The following is a 16,091-nucleotide window of genomic DNA, read 5'->3' on the forward strand; positions in this document are numbered from 1 at the left end:
GGGTTTAATTCAAGTCTGAAAAAATTTAAAACATACTACTTTAAGAACACAAAAATCTTGAGCTAAACCCAAAATGAACTTGTTTCTAGTACAAAACACTGTCATAATAGGATGTGAAGTCAGAATTCTAAAATTAAGATCGATTCATACTTAATTCAAGATTTTTAGTACACAACAATCATAAAATTTTAAATTTTGGTTCTAACTTGTCTGCAGTGATGAGCAGTCCGCACTAGTGACGAAATTATTTTTGTCTATGATTTTTAGAAAAGTTTAAGATTGGAAATATAAATGTAATCCAATTGAACTATTTTTAGAAATAATAACACTTGTATACTTTGGATTTTTAACGGTAAACTGCCAATTTGAATGCTAAGTTGTTTATACCTGTGAACGAAATAAGCTGTGAGCCACTGTATCGGAACAATGCCACACATTGTTAATTCTTTTTTACAATCAAATACACAACTAATGCTTAATTTCTCACATTCACTTTGTATTCAGATAACAATCGCTATTTGCCTTTGCTTTTGTTTCTCTTTTCTCCTTTGATTTTTCTGTTTTTTTTTTTTTTTTTTTTTTTTTTGAAATTTCAGCACTCGTCGCTTTTGTGTATAATTTTTAAATGCTTTGACTGTCAAGTGGTTGGAATAACAACAACAACAACAATAAGAACAACAACAACCGAAACAGGTACCTGTACTCGTACCTTCCCTAAGGGTCTAACTATGCATGCACAAGCACGTTCATTCGAGTGCACGGTGAAATATTGGGAAATAAAAGTAGAAAATAGAGAGTATTGTATTTGCAATTTGCAATTTGCAATTGCGGCTTTCTAACTGAATGCCAGCTAATAAATAAATATGTATATCGATTTGGTCTGAGCGGAATTTTCATTACTTGGTTGAGATTTTCCGCATTTGACTGGACTTGAAGGGTCGACGGAAAACGGACGGAAAACGGACGGAAAACAAAAACAATTGCTTAAGCGGCTTTTTCTTTACTTTTTTGAATTTCATCGTCCTTGACCAAAGCGATCAGTGGAAAAAAAGAGAAGGTCCTTGAAACACAGCTGCAGTTCATTTATATTTGGGACTATTTATTAAAGTTTCCAAATGATTTTATACGCATTCCGAATATATTTTACAGAATTACAAAAAAAAAAAAGAAATAAAAACTCAGAATAACATATTAGTAAGCCAAGATAAGGGACAAAAAAAGGTATCATTAATTAGAAAATTCAATTAAAAAAAATTTTATTAAGACAGAATTGCTAATGTTGGTTTCTAATATTTTATTTTAGAATCAAAATTGCTTCCTAGTATTGTTATATAATTTATTTCTAAATTTTAATTTTTGTGTTGATCTTTTTCTTATTTAAATTAAAGCAAGCTGTATTTCTCTGTTTGTTCTTGTGTAATCAACTTAGAAAAGATACAAAACATGTTTTTCTGACTCCAAATTAGCAAAGTATGCAGCTTAAAGTTTGCTATGATCAGGGAGAAGTACATATATAATATAGATTTATATGCAATGACAATGATAAGGGCAGGGGACAATGACAACGACAATGACAATGACAATGATGATGATAATGACAATGGTCGCAAAATTCAAAAACAAAACACAAATATGAAAGGAAATATTAAAAATCTCTGCACGCATTTTGAGCGAGCATTAAAATCAAAGTAAAATGACATCAATATAAATACTCGTAAATTTGCAATTTTGCGAGTCGAGGCAACAAAAACAAAAAACCAAAAAAGAAAAGGAAAAGAAAAAAATTATCATCCCGATCCCGTTGAGCAATTCGCATCCATGAGAGGCTGTAAATATGACAAGGGGGAGGGGGAGAGTGAGAAGGCGGAGAACGCTTTTTTTTTGTTGTGGGTGCTGTCATAAAAACAAGGCCTTTCTCCCTCCTCCTCTTCTCCCTCTTCATCATCTTCTGCTTCTTGCGTCTTTCGCTTAAACCTTGATGCGCATATGTTTAGAGAAATTAGTTTTTCATAACGCACAAGTTGTTATTGCCATTCCCCCTCCCCACACACACACACACACACACACACATACACACATACAGCTGCCTTTTAACGGCATTTTTTATTGCAAATTCTATTCAAATATCCATACATTTTTATGGTTCCCAGTATGGGGTACGACATCAGCAAAGAACAGAACTGAACAGAGGCCCAACGCACAATGGCGCAATTGGCTTAAATTAGTGGCAAAAGGCTGTAAAATATATATTAGATGCTACAGGATTCCGGCTCCCGCTCGCTTCGCTCGCCAACCACCGAATTGAAGGGAGAAAAGAGGAGCACTTTTTAAATTTTTCTTGAATTAACTTCATCAACACAAAAATAAATTACTTTACAAATTCAGAAAATCGAGCACTTGTCAATTCGAACAACCCGATAATTCAGACACTATGGCAGCTATATGATATAGTACACCGACATTAACCAAATTTGATCAGGATCTAGCATATGGTAAAAAAAGACACAGTCTGTGAGTTTAGTTGAGATAGCTCAAAAAATAACAAAGTTTTTCATACTAAGCAATTTTCTCATAAGGTGAACTTTGACTCTGAATTTAATTCTATTTCGAAATTCGCAAAAATCCATTTTATTGCACGATATTATTGTCTCAGCTATGTTGTGTGAAATTTTCAGCCTCCTAGGTCTTATGGTTTTGGACAGTGCAATGATCAGTGAGTCAGTGAGTTACCGAGTGAGTAAGTCAGGACAAGGAGTTTTTTCTATATATAGAAGATATGAGATATGCTTTCAAATTATAATTTTAAAGAAATGTTATTCTCAATTTCTCACAGAATATTTTATAAAAAAATCATTTTTACTTGCAAAAAAAAAAAGTGTTTGGTTTATCCATTTAAGAAGCCCAACTAAACTTTAAAAAGTATGCAATATGTACTTCAACTTTGACAAAATGCACATGCTATAAAAAATTTTTAAGATATTTAAAATTTTCGATAAATGACTTTTGGCAATTCTCAATCGAAGAGCATTCAAATTTTGCCACGAACCTTAGCCAAATGTACCATTGTGCAACTTTGCGACATCTCCGTTTTTTAAAGCGCATATGAGCGAAATTTTCTCATCACCCAAACACCACGTAACAACCACCCAACCACCCAACCACCACCCACAAACACCACGCACCACAAAAAAACCTGCTCAAGTAAACTCGTTGTTTTTTTTGTTTTTTGTTTTTTTTGTTGTGAACAAACACAATTTTTAATATGCCTGCAATTTTTATGAGTGTTTAGAGGAATTTTATTGCTAAAGATTTTGCGTGTCCCTGTGCCTAGGAAATGTTTCTTGCTAGTTGCAGCCCTGCAAAAGTGCGTAGGGAGGGTTGGGGAGGGGTGCTTTAGTATGGGGAGGGGAGTGGATGGTGTGGCAAGGGGAGGGGACTTGGGACAACAGGGACGTCCCACGTCGCGTATGCGCGATAAGCGCGCTTTGCCTCACAATTGTACCTAAAAATGGTGTCCTCTAGTGCCATAAAAATAAAAATGTAAATAATATTTAATGTTATGTGAAAGATTGGCGGCTGAGTAAGTGGATGGCAAAAAGACACGAAGGAAGGAGGAAAAGGGAGAAGGAGGGTGGCAACACACCTGAACTGTTGAATATATAGAAAATACTTAAAGTAGCTTAAAATAATTCGAATAGAATTCAGTTACATTTAAATTAAGCTGCTCTTAAGTTTTCCCCTGTTTACATAACAGCTAAATTCGAATTATTCTGTTCAAAAATATGATTCCTTTTCTTTATTTTTAATTTTTAAAATAAATCCGGTTTATTTTAATTTATACTGATTTAAATAACCATAAGACACAAAAAATAAAACGTTTTTTTTTTTTTACAAAATATAAATATAAATACTATTTAATTTTGCCGTATTTTTGGCTAACGTTTTACTCCACAATCCCTTGTCATCTTTTCTCCCTACATCTTTATCTTTTGAGCCCAAATCACATCCTCATGCCTGTCTAGTATTAGTTTGTTCTTATTATTATTTTTTATTCTAGCCCCACCAAAACCAATCGCACAATCCCTTCAGTCAATTTTTATTCTATTCGAATTACTCTCGGAAACTCCTGTCCAATAATTAAGCACTTAAAAGAAAAGTGAAGCTTGTTGTAGCACACAAATTCATAAGTAAATAGTAATAACTCTTTGTTTGAAATTTCGCTGAGGAAGCTCTGAAGAAACATGTACGGGATATCTGCAGAATTGTGATAAAGAATAAAGCTATTTAAAAAAAATATTAAAATTTAAAATTTTAAGCTAGAGTTTTATAAATATTATAAAAAAGCATTTTCTTGTGAAATCCAGCTCATTATCAAAAATTCAGATGAGCTTCTACGGGAATATTGACTTAATTAACCACTTTTCCATACTCTTCCCTTGAGACTCTTTCATAAACTTTAAACTATCATAACTTTGTCAAAACTCAACCGATTTCCTTTCGGAATCTCAATTTTTTCATTAATTGATTCTGCATAAAAATTGCAAAATTTAATTATTTTTCATCACTGAATGTCAATCTTATCATTATTTGGCCTCTAATTAGATTCTACATCGAAATTTGATTAATTTTGAAGATCTAGATTTTTGCTCATCACTGTCTACAAACAACGAGAAAGAGAGAGAGAGAGAGAGTAGACTACACTGACAATTTAAATCTAGCTAATACTTATTAAACTTCTTGACTAGAGAGCATTGTTTTAAATTCTATCAAAAGCTGCCTAAATTTGTCATTCATTTATCGACTGACGTGGATCTTTGGAACTCAAATTTAGCTGGCCACTTCAATGGATATGGAAACTGGAAATAGGAGCGGAACAGACGCCAAAATAAATGAAAATGAGGTACGTTGTACGGGATACTCCATTTATGGCTGATCGTAAAAGAAACTCGAACTCTGAATTGGAAACCGAAGCCTTATGGCAATATATTTATTATATTTAAGTATGAATCTTCATTTGACGAGCAGAGTACGCGTATTACCAAAGTCACTGAAGCACAGTGGGCAAAATGGCTAGATTAACTTATACTTATTTGATAATGATGTCGCTTGTCTGTTCTTGTTTTCAGTATTATGTAGGACTTATTAAAAATTTAATATTTTTGTATCCATCAAAAATGTAAGCTGCATAAAATAAATTATATGAAAATATTTAATTAAATAAAAAATCGTGTTGTGTGGACTTACTTTTGAAACTAAAAAATCACACATCCCGAAGGAACTGTGATCATAAATTTAACTACAAACTTTCATTCAAAAAGTGAATTTTTTAACTATAAAGAAATTTTTTTAATTTTTTTATTTTTTGGAATTATAGAAAGTATAAGTTGTTTTATTTTGTAAAGCTTTTAAAAAGCTCCCACTGTATAAAAATTGATTTCAAAATGAAACAAAAATTAACCATGAGGTGTTTAGAAAGATCAAGTAGATTATAAACACTTGAATAGATTTTAAAAACAAAACGTATTCAAGATTTGTAAAGTTTCCAATTAATTTAGCAATTTTTCCCACTGTCAGGCGATGCAATCGACAGACAAACAGACAGACTGACAAATAGGCTCGCGGAGGGAACTGCAGGCGAAATTTGTCCCGACTGCTTATGGGAAAGTGTATCTATTGTCAGTATGAGTACGAATATGAGCATGAATATAAGTATGAGTATAAATATGAGTATGAGTATGAGTATGAGTATGTACGTGTATGTGTAATGACTTTTTTATGACCCTATAGGCAAACAAATATTTTACGACATGTTATTAAAATTTTGGCAATGGTTGCGCCATCGATATTGGCATCGATATTTGGCATCGGCATCGCCTTTGGCATCATGGCCAGGTGATTGTGTGGACCAAGGACGAGTGACTACACTGATAAAAAAAAAAAGCCAGCCTTCTATCGGTAAATATTAATGTATTAACTAAAAACATATTTCAATCACATAGTTCATTTAAATATATACAAAGTATAAATAAAATGACTAAACTAAAGGTAGCAATAATTTAATAAAAGTGTAAATCACTGCTTCAGTACTCTTACCGTGACGTGTTGGCGCCAGAGAGACGCGCAAGCACTCGAACGTAACTACGTGTATTTTTACAGAATTATAATATCTTCTGGGACTGTAATCATTATTTCGCAGCCATCGTGCTGCTGTCGTCACTAGCGCGGACTGCCGTCTGCAGTGATAAGTTATATTTTCAAAGTTACATCATAATCATTATTATTAATTTTTATTATTTTACTTACGAAATAATGATAATTTTTGATAAGAAAAATAATATTGCTTAAGAAAAAATAGTAATTATTTTTGAGCAAAAAAAATAAAATTAATAAGATATTGATAATTTGAGTTAATTCTTTTACGTACGAAATATTGATTATTTTTGATAACAAATAATATAGCTCAAGAAAAAGTAATTATTTGTGGGCAAAAAAATAACATTAATAAGATGTTGATTATTTCTTGTGTTTTCTTTTTTTGCTCAAAAATAATTATTTTTTCTTGAGCTATATTATTTTTTTTTCTAAAATAATCAATATTTCGTACGTAAAAGAATTAACTCAAATTATCAATATCTTATTAATTTTATTTTTTTTGCTCAAAAATAATTACTATTTTTTCTAAAGCAATATTATTTTTTGATCAAAAATAATCATTATTTCGTAAGTAAAATAATAAAAATTAATTATAATGATTATGATGTATGTATTATGATGTAATCATGGCGAAATTGCATAGATTACCCTTTTAAAGATGTAATAAGTGAATGAATTTTTTAATAAATTAAAAATAAAATAATCATTATTAACCGTCCCTGATTTCTTCTAATATGTTAAAGGAAAAAATTAGAAAAAATTAGGACAATTTAACTATATTTTCTATATTGAATTAAACCTAGGCTCGAAACCAAACCTTGGGTTTAGGGGCTATGCTCGAACTTATTTCTCTCAGTGTATTGCCAATCTGAAGCCTAAGCCTGCTCCACATGAAAATGCACGGACCACATCCTTTCTTATTAGAGGAAGAATGAAATTGTGGCCTGTGACATCTGCTTCTCCGTCTTAAGCTCAGAGTCTCCAAAATTTGGAAAGCGTTGTTGCCGCTTTTCTTTTGCCTCACTGAATACTTTTTGTCATGTCGCGTTGCATTTTTATGTTTGCAAAATTATGTTCTATAACATTTTTTTTATTATGAATAACGGTTATAAAATGGTCCGGGCAAAACAAAAACAAAAACAATGGAAAAGAAAAAGAAAAAAGAAAAAAGACAAAAGCAAAAGTCAAATAACCGAGGAATGTAACACGGCGCATATGAGCGAATAGGAAGGGGAAATGGGAGTTGGTAACCGGTGAGCAGGGGTGAAATTGTGTGGGTCACATAAAAAAAAGCCAACACACGAAATGCAAATTGTAAATTACAAATTTGCAATAAAAATTTTTAATAGAATGAAACATTTTGCCTTTACGAGTTTGTCTTTCGGGTAAATTTATCAGCTTTTATGATAACACACAAAGACAGAGAGGAGAGCGAGAGCGAGCGGGAGAAGAAGAAGAAGAAGAACATTTCGCCATTTTCTACGCCGTCATCATTTTGTTGTGCTGTTGTTGTTGTTGTTGTTGTTGTTCTTGTTTTGTCGTAACAGTTTTGCATTAACATTAACGTAATTCTTTTTAGCATTATCATAAATACATTTTACGCATATTACGAGACGAGTTGCGTTGAAGGCACAGATCGAGATACAGATACAAATACATATAAAGATATAGATACAGATACAGCGACTGACTTAGAAAAGAGTCAGAAAGAGAGGGAGCGACCTGTGACCTTTATGAGCCTGTAAGTCTGTCTCTGTCTCTCTCTTCGTCTCTCTCTCTCTCTCTCTCTCTTCTTCTTTCTCTCCGTCCGTATCTGATGGGTCTCATCTGTGACCAGTTTAAGCACCGAGTGGACAATTTAAGTGCCCATATAACGAGTATGTCTATCCAGCAACATATGCGAATGCTCCTACATTTTAGGACGTCATGAATTGAAGAAGAAGACAAGAAGTAAACGGCAAAAGTGCCCAGCAATCAAATATAAAATCCATAGACTATGTACACTCAGAACTGGCATTACTGATTACAATTTTTAATCAGCACCCTTAACTAATAAATACATTTCATTTTTAAAGAAAAAAAAATTGTTTGATAAAGTTGGTTTGATGTTCGAGATTATTTGTAAGATAATACGTTTTTTGTGTTAATTAACGTAATCTATTAATATTATCTATTATCTCACTTAACCGCATCAAGATCGGTCAATTAGAGCGGTAGTAATAGCTAACCAAACTTTTTAATAAATAAGGCAAGCACAATCACCCAAAAGTATGCACTTTTTATTAGGTAGCAATTTCTATAAAGTACTTTTATATAAATTGAAATAAGTAACGTGTATTCTATAATATCTAAATCTAGACTTTATTTTTTACGACTTGTTTTTTATTTTTTAACATCATTTATTTATTTTTCAGTGTCATAGAAAGGCAGACAGATTTTATTTTAAGCTGTAATCAAACTGTACTAAATTAAATTAAATTAAATTAATGCATAATTAATACTAAATTACATTTCTTTGAATTTGGTGAATTTAGTGAATTTGATATTAAATTTAAATTAAATTTAATTTTGATTTAAATAATGTGTACTTTCAAATTTATATTGAAGTCCAGTTTCAAGTACTCTAAGCAATGTTTTTGACTTCATTTTACATATTCTGTCTAATTTTGTAAATAAATACATTTGTTTTTCATCTAGATAAAAATAAAGTGAAGTAAATGAAGTTCGTCAAGTTGCAGCATTGGCCTATTTAGCATTGGCTCAAAAGTCACCAACCACATTTCACTTGTCCGTCTATTCTATTCGCTATTTGCGCATTCTCTGTGCATGTGTGTGTGTGTGTGTCTGTTTGTGTGTGTGTGTGTGTGTCTGTGTGTGTCTGTGTATGTGTGTGTGTGGGCAATGCAAGTGTGTCGAAGTTTAGTTTGCAGCTCACACGAAAGATATGAACATACATTCCCATCTCCACTCTCTTTCTACACTGCTTTCCTCCTTACCTTTCCCCTCCCTATCAATCCTATTTATTTCTCGGCTCCCTCGCACATTTGTTCGTGCACCAATCGCTGCGGCGAATGAGAATTTAGAAGTCCTTTCAAATTCGTTGCATTCACATTCGGTTGCATTCGGCGTTCGTCGGTTTTTAGAGGCTCCTTGGCACTGGAGGGACAACCTCTAATCAGAGCCAAGTTAGCGCCATCTCACTCACACCCGCTTGCATTAGAAAATACCTATCGCACCTCAAAACAAATTCCAAATATTTTTGTAATTTCAAAGAAAGTAAAAAAAAAATTAATGCAAAAAATTCCATTTTAATTTAGAAAAAAAAAAACACGCAAAAAATGTAAATAAACAATACAAAAGATTATACAAATGGAAGCCTTAATTTGAAAATCCAAATAAGAAAAGCATTTAGTGTACAAAAATTTTAATATTCACATAAAAAAGTACAAATCACAAAATCTCAAAAATTTTAACAATAAATTATTGCGGAGTACAAAAATTAAGATAAACTTTTTTCATTAGTATTAGAAAAGATTTAAAGTTGTTAGAAAATGCTTTGTTTATAAGTTAAAAAAAAAATTGCAATTTGACAATTACTTCCAAACTGTTACTTAAAAGTAACTAAGTAACACTTATTTTTAATTTTCATTAAAAACGTGAAAATGAATAATTAAATATAATTTTTTATTTAAAAGTTGAAAAATGTCACATATTCTTGATTTTTTCAACAAACATTTAAAGTAAGAGTTATTTTTTATTTTTATTTTAAAAGTCACAAATTAGAGTTATTCAATAACTTTTAAATAAAAATCAAAAAAAAATAAAGTTAAGTTGAATATCTTGTGAAACAATTGGGGTATTAAAAACAATTGGGGTATTATCCTAACATATTTCAATCATATATTGATTAATTTGGCTAAAATTTTCTGTCATAATCAAGGCTACAAGCCCGAAAAAATGTTTTTAAAGGTTCGGTTCAGTGGTTCGAGCCATAGAGAAAGACATCGGTTCGGATTCCGAATTGGTTTATATACCCCATGAACCCAAGGCTTGGGTTCGAACCTTGGTTCAATTTCATACAAAAATATATTTTTATTGCTTACATTTTACTCTGAATTTTAAACTAATTTAATTTTTTTTTTTAAGAAATCAAATTTTGATGATAATTTAAATTAATTTGAAAAGTTAAATATGACTTATTTTAATCCGAAGTCTCAAATAATTGCATAATATTAGAAAACCATAAAACCTATGTAATTATTTTGCTTTAGAAAGCGGTTCGGTTTAGGTTCTGGTTCGCAAAGTAAATAATTTCAAGGGTTCGATTCATGATCCGGTTCAGGCTGCTTAAAAATCCGAACCGAACCGGTTCTACGAGGTTCGGTTCAGAGCCGGCTTGCAACCTTGGTCATAACTCTTATTTACGGTCCCTGTTTTTAACAGCTCCTGTAATCATTACCAGTTTTAGTATAAAATTAAGAGTATTCTTCATTTTATATTGAAACTCTCACCATAAAATAATAATGTATTTAAAACTTCCTTTTTTATTTCTAGTTGTTAAATTGTGTAGCTTAACTTATTTTTGATCCCAATTTTTGGTAATCATCTATTTATTTTTATTTTAATAGTATTTACTTTCTAATAATATATATATACAAGCTTTACTTTTCTAATTATTTATATTTGTTATTTAACTGACATTTGTTTCAAATTTTTTTATTTTGGAAATTTCTTTCATGTTGCTCTGTTTAATACATTTTTGTTTAATAATATTAATACCCTAATCATTTTCTTTTAATATTTATCCAAATCTTAATTTTCGAATTTTCAAAATTGTTGTTTCCCATTTCTTTGGCATTCTTTGAATTATTTGGTCGAATTTCTTGTTGTGAAATTTCGTTGGTCTTCGTTTAGAGTAAATTGTGCTTGTTAGTGCTATCTCGCTCACACGCGTATCTATCTATTTCATTTACACTCTATGCAGACACACGGACATAGTTGTTTTTGCTATTTGCTAACATGTGTGTGTCTAGGTGTGTGTGTGTGTGGGTGTGTGTGTGTGGGTGTGTGTGTGTGTGTGTGGGTGTGTGTGCGGTCGTGCTTTTCCGTCGGCATTTCCACAGGCCTTATTTGTAGGGAACTTTTCACATCGGTTTCGTTCGTGCTTCGCTCGTTGTTCGCTTCTCTCTCTCTCTGCTCCCAGCTTCGGCTCCTCTCAGTCTCTGCCTCTCTGCGAGTGTGTAGGTGTGTGTGAGTGTGTGTGTGTGTGTGTATACATACATGCAATACTGTAGGTCCTCCTCTGCTGCGGCTGGACGACGTCGTTGTCCTAGATTTGTTTAAATTATTTGCGATAGTGTGATTGGCTTTTGGTCGCGCCTTTTTCCCTTCCCCTTCCCCATCCCCTAACACTCCCCCTACCCCTTTCCCCATCGCCACCCCTAAGCCACCACGCGCGCGTGTGTGTGTGTGTGTGTGTGTGTGTGTGTGTGTGTGTGTTTTAGCCTGTTTTAGCCAATGGGAGCATTGCACATGTTTAGTCGACACTAGAGTTTCTCTCAGTGTTGACCTAAAAAGCCGTCGTTGTCGTCGGTTCCGAATAGTTGGCCAAAATACGAGTCTATGTGGTTTTGTGGCTGTCGACACACACACACACACACACACACACACACACACACGCACACACACATGTGTGTATTTAGTTTACGTGATAGGCTACCGAGCTGAGGGCTGAATTTGCATATTGTTCCATTTTCCTCCCATTTCACACTCATTTTCCTCCCATTTTCTCATATGATTAGAAAGTTGGCAGTTTGCATTGGCCAGGCTCAAATGCTGCCTGACTGCAACAACAAAACAGTCAATGCCAATCGGCTTTCAGTCTTTTACAATTCCCGATTCCTTATAGTACAATTCCCAATTGACTTGTTTTGAATTTGAATTGAATAAATATTCAAGTCTCATGAAATGATATCGAATATCTACAAATAATGCTAAGAATATTAGAATTTTTTAATTTTTGATCAGTCAGTGAGTGAGTGAGTGAGTCAGGACAAAGAGTTTCATACGTATAGATTTATTGTCACACTATAAGTAGTCGCCATTTTCGAAAAAGCAAGCTGATTCGGAAATCACTATAGGATATATGTGCTCTTTAACCTCAAAAAATAGCCAACCATTAACATATTCTTATGTAGAAAATTTAATTACTTATCCACCTGGTCTTAAGTACCAATAATGTTGTTATATATGTATCTAACAACGTTTCTTTTTTTCTCGAATTCGCTTTTTCTTATTTTTGCTTTACTCTGCATCTTTTCTTTAATTCAATATTCTAATCTTTTCTACTCAAAAAAATTTTTTTTTTTTAAATTTCCGAGGTAATGATTCTGTATATTTTTTTTTCATTCTTATTTAGCTTTTTTTAAATATTTATTATTCGATTTAAGAAAAAATACCTTTTAATTTATTAAGTTCCTTTAAAAAGTAGAATTATCGAACTGACCAACTTCTTTGTTTGTAAATATTACTATAACAAATAAATGCAAGACAAGTCATAAACCTTAAAATTTGTCGGAAAGTCCGTTTTAGAAAACGGTTAAGCATTTAAATTGATGCAAAAAAAGCCAAATAATTCAAGGAGTTTTCAATACAATGTCTTAAAAATATTCTCTACAATTGCAATCGCTATAAATATTATGGTATCATTATTTCTTTGCACCCATTTCTTGGGTCTGGTGACTTGTGTCTGTTGCTGGCAAAATATAAAGCGAAAGAAGTGTGTAAAATGGGAAATGTGAGAAAAGATGATGAGTAATGAAGTTGAGTAGAAGCTGCTAAAGTTTAAGACAATTTTGGCTGTACGAAAAATGTGGGAACCACAGAAAAGGGCTTTGAAATTAATTTCAAAATAATCAGCAGTAGGGTGGGTTCCACTCAAATGAGTGAAGGAAGTAAAGGGGAGAACATATGCAAAGGTGGAGGGGGGATGGGTGGCGCGAGCATTTGCGCTTTTAATTTTTCAAAAAAAAAAAAAAAAAAAAATATTCCTTCTAGGCAAAGAAGCAGGAACGCTACACATATAAAGGAAGGATTTGATAAGCGGAGCAAGTGTGTGTGCATGTGTGTGTGTCTGTCTCAAGACGGTTCGGTTCAGGGTTAAATTAGCTGACTGCGAGTTAAAAATGCCAGCCACATTTACGATGCGATTAATGTTTCCAAGGCGATGTTTTCTTTTATATACCCTTTAATCTTGTGTAACGTATTACTCAAGACGTAGCAGACATAGAAAAATATATACAAAATCTACCAAATTAATATATTTATATTGTAATTGCTTATTAAAATTAATTCTTAAAATTATTGCTATGAAATAATAATCAAATTTCCAGCCTTATGTAAAAATCAGCTATTTCGATTATGTTTCAAGATTTGTAATAAAATTTAAAACACGTTTTGAAAATAAAGACATTCACAGTCACAATTTTTGCATATTAAAACCGATGAATTGATGTTAAAAATTCAATATGGATTTAAAAATCGATTTCTTTCGATTTCATCGCTTTTGAAAAACTTTTTGTACAAACATTTTCAAGGGTATTTACCTGTGTGTTATGTCACTTTTTCATTGCATTCTCTTTTCCCTTTGCACGTCTTTGCGATCTACCTTGACATCCGAAACTAAAGAGGACTCCTCACACTTGCCGCATGCCACATGCCACATGCCACTTTCCACATGCATCTTTGTTGCCACCATTATTCAACCTACAACGTAATGAAATATGCTTAAGAAGAAGAAGAAGAAGTGCAAGTTCATCCCAGTCTTTTTTTATTCTCAAGTCTCTTTCATCATCTCTCTCACTCTCACTCTCTCTCTGTCTCTCTCTCTCTCTTTCTCTCTCTGTCTCTCTTTCTCTCTGTCTTCAAGCTGTGCGAAGTGAAGATACCCTGTAACTTTCGAAGTCTTGTAAAAATCTAGAATTGACGCCCTCATCATAATGAAAATAATGATGATGATGAAAACGCCTTACATTATTTTTATTTTCCCTTTTTTTGGTAGAGCAAAACAAGCATGTGAAAAGTTTCTTAAAAATTCTTTTTGTTTGCACATACACATAGACAGACACACACACACACACACACAACACACACACACACACACATGAGTGTAGATACAGCTACTAATTTTGCATAATATGCACAGCAACATTTGCGGTTTTAATTCTTCAATAAAGTCCTTGGGCTCTCTTCCCTCCACTACAAAACTCTCTTGCAAATTAGAGAAAAGGGCGAAGAGGAAGGGGAGGGGGAGAGAAAAAGAGAGAGGAAGGGAGAAAGTTGCCCTTTGACAGCGGCAGTCAAGCACTTCGAGCAGAAAAAGAATATGAAAAACTTTTGGCTTGCTTTCAAGTGTTGTGTGTGTAAGTGTATGTGTGTAAGTGTGTGTGTGTAAGTGTGTGTGTGTTTATGTGTGTGTGCTCTCAAGTTGTATATATATAATCAAGTAACTGTCAATTGGAATACAAAAGAAAAACTAAATTAGTCACAAGAAAACTAAGCACCAATTTTGACTAAGTTATGAAAGTTTGAAGTTGCTCCGACCTTTGATCTAGCCACCTAACAAGTCAAAATTTTTCATCAATTTGACATGATTTTTTACAAGAAAATTAAAGCTCTCAGAAACAAGTTTCAAGTGTTGGTTTATACTAATTTTGATACAAGGAGTTGATTAAAAGTGAAAACATGAGATTTTAAATTTTGAATTTTCAAAATATCAAAATAATATCAAAAATATCAAAATTTTCAAAATATCGAACCCAAGATTTAGAGGAAAATAATTTTTTTTACAAAATTAATTAAATTTATTTGCAGAATCAATTTAGAGGCCAAAAAATGATCAAAATGACATTCCCTTTAAAAATCGGTTCAGCTTTGACAAAGTTATGAGAGTTCGAAGTTGGTCAGACTTAGGATCCATCCACTTTACAAGTCAAAATTTTTGTGTAATTTCACATGATTTTTTACAAGAAAATGAAATGTCTCAGAATCAAGTTTTAATTGTTGTTTTATACTAATTACGATATAAGGAGTTGATTAAAAGTGAAAACATGAGATTTAAAATTTTGAATTTTCAAAATTCCAAAGGGGGGACCCTTAGCATCAAAATCGAATCTTAACGGAGATAGTCGAAAATAATGAAAATTTCTAAATGCACAAAATTTTAATGCAGATTGAAAAAAAACGCCAAACCAAAAAAAAAATGACAATCCGTTTGAAAATCGGTTCAGTTTTGATGAAGTTATGAGTGTTTGAAGTTGGTCATTCCTTTGATACATATTACAGCATAACAATTCAATTTTTACTTCAATTTTGAAATTATCAGTATTTTTGAAATGCTTTTCGGTCAGCCAAGAGATGAGCTGAACTAAGTCTTAGCCCCAGGTTTGTATTAGCTGCTTTAGAGATCTGATAATATGCAGAAAAGGATCATAAACTAAGCAAATAAAATAAAATATTTCAACATACATATAACTAAATAAAATGCAGCACAAGAAACTTAAAACAATTTGAGAAAAAGGCAGAATTTTCTTTTCATTTCATTTCGATTTGTTTTGTTTTATTTATTTGTTGTTGGGTTTATTCGTTGTCAAGACTGTTTAACGTGTATGTATTTGTGTGTGTGTGTGAGTGTGTGTGTGTGTGTGGGTGTTTGTGTGTGTGAGTGTGTTGCCGCGAGGCAAATTAAAAATTTTGTTTCTCGACTTTTCCAACATATTCTCTTCTTCTTGCTTTTTTTATAATTTTATTTTTTTGCTTATGTTGGCGTTCTTTGCAACTTTTTGCACGCGTTGCCTCCCCCTGCCCCTCCCCTTTTCTCTTCCCTATCACTTTTCTTCTTCTCTTTTTACTCTTCCTCTTTGCCTGGTTGTGTACTTTGT

Source organism: Drosophila innubila, chromosome X (assembly GCF_004354385.1).
Source record: "Drosophila innubila isolate TH190305 chromosome X, UK_Dinn_1.0, whole genome shotgun sequence".
Taxonomy (NCBI): domain Eukaryota; kingdom Metazoa; phylum Arthropoda; class Insecta; order Diptera; family Drosophilidae; genus Drosophila; species Drosophila innubila.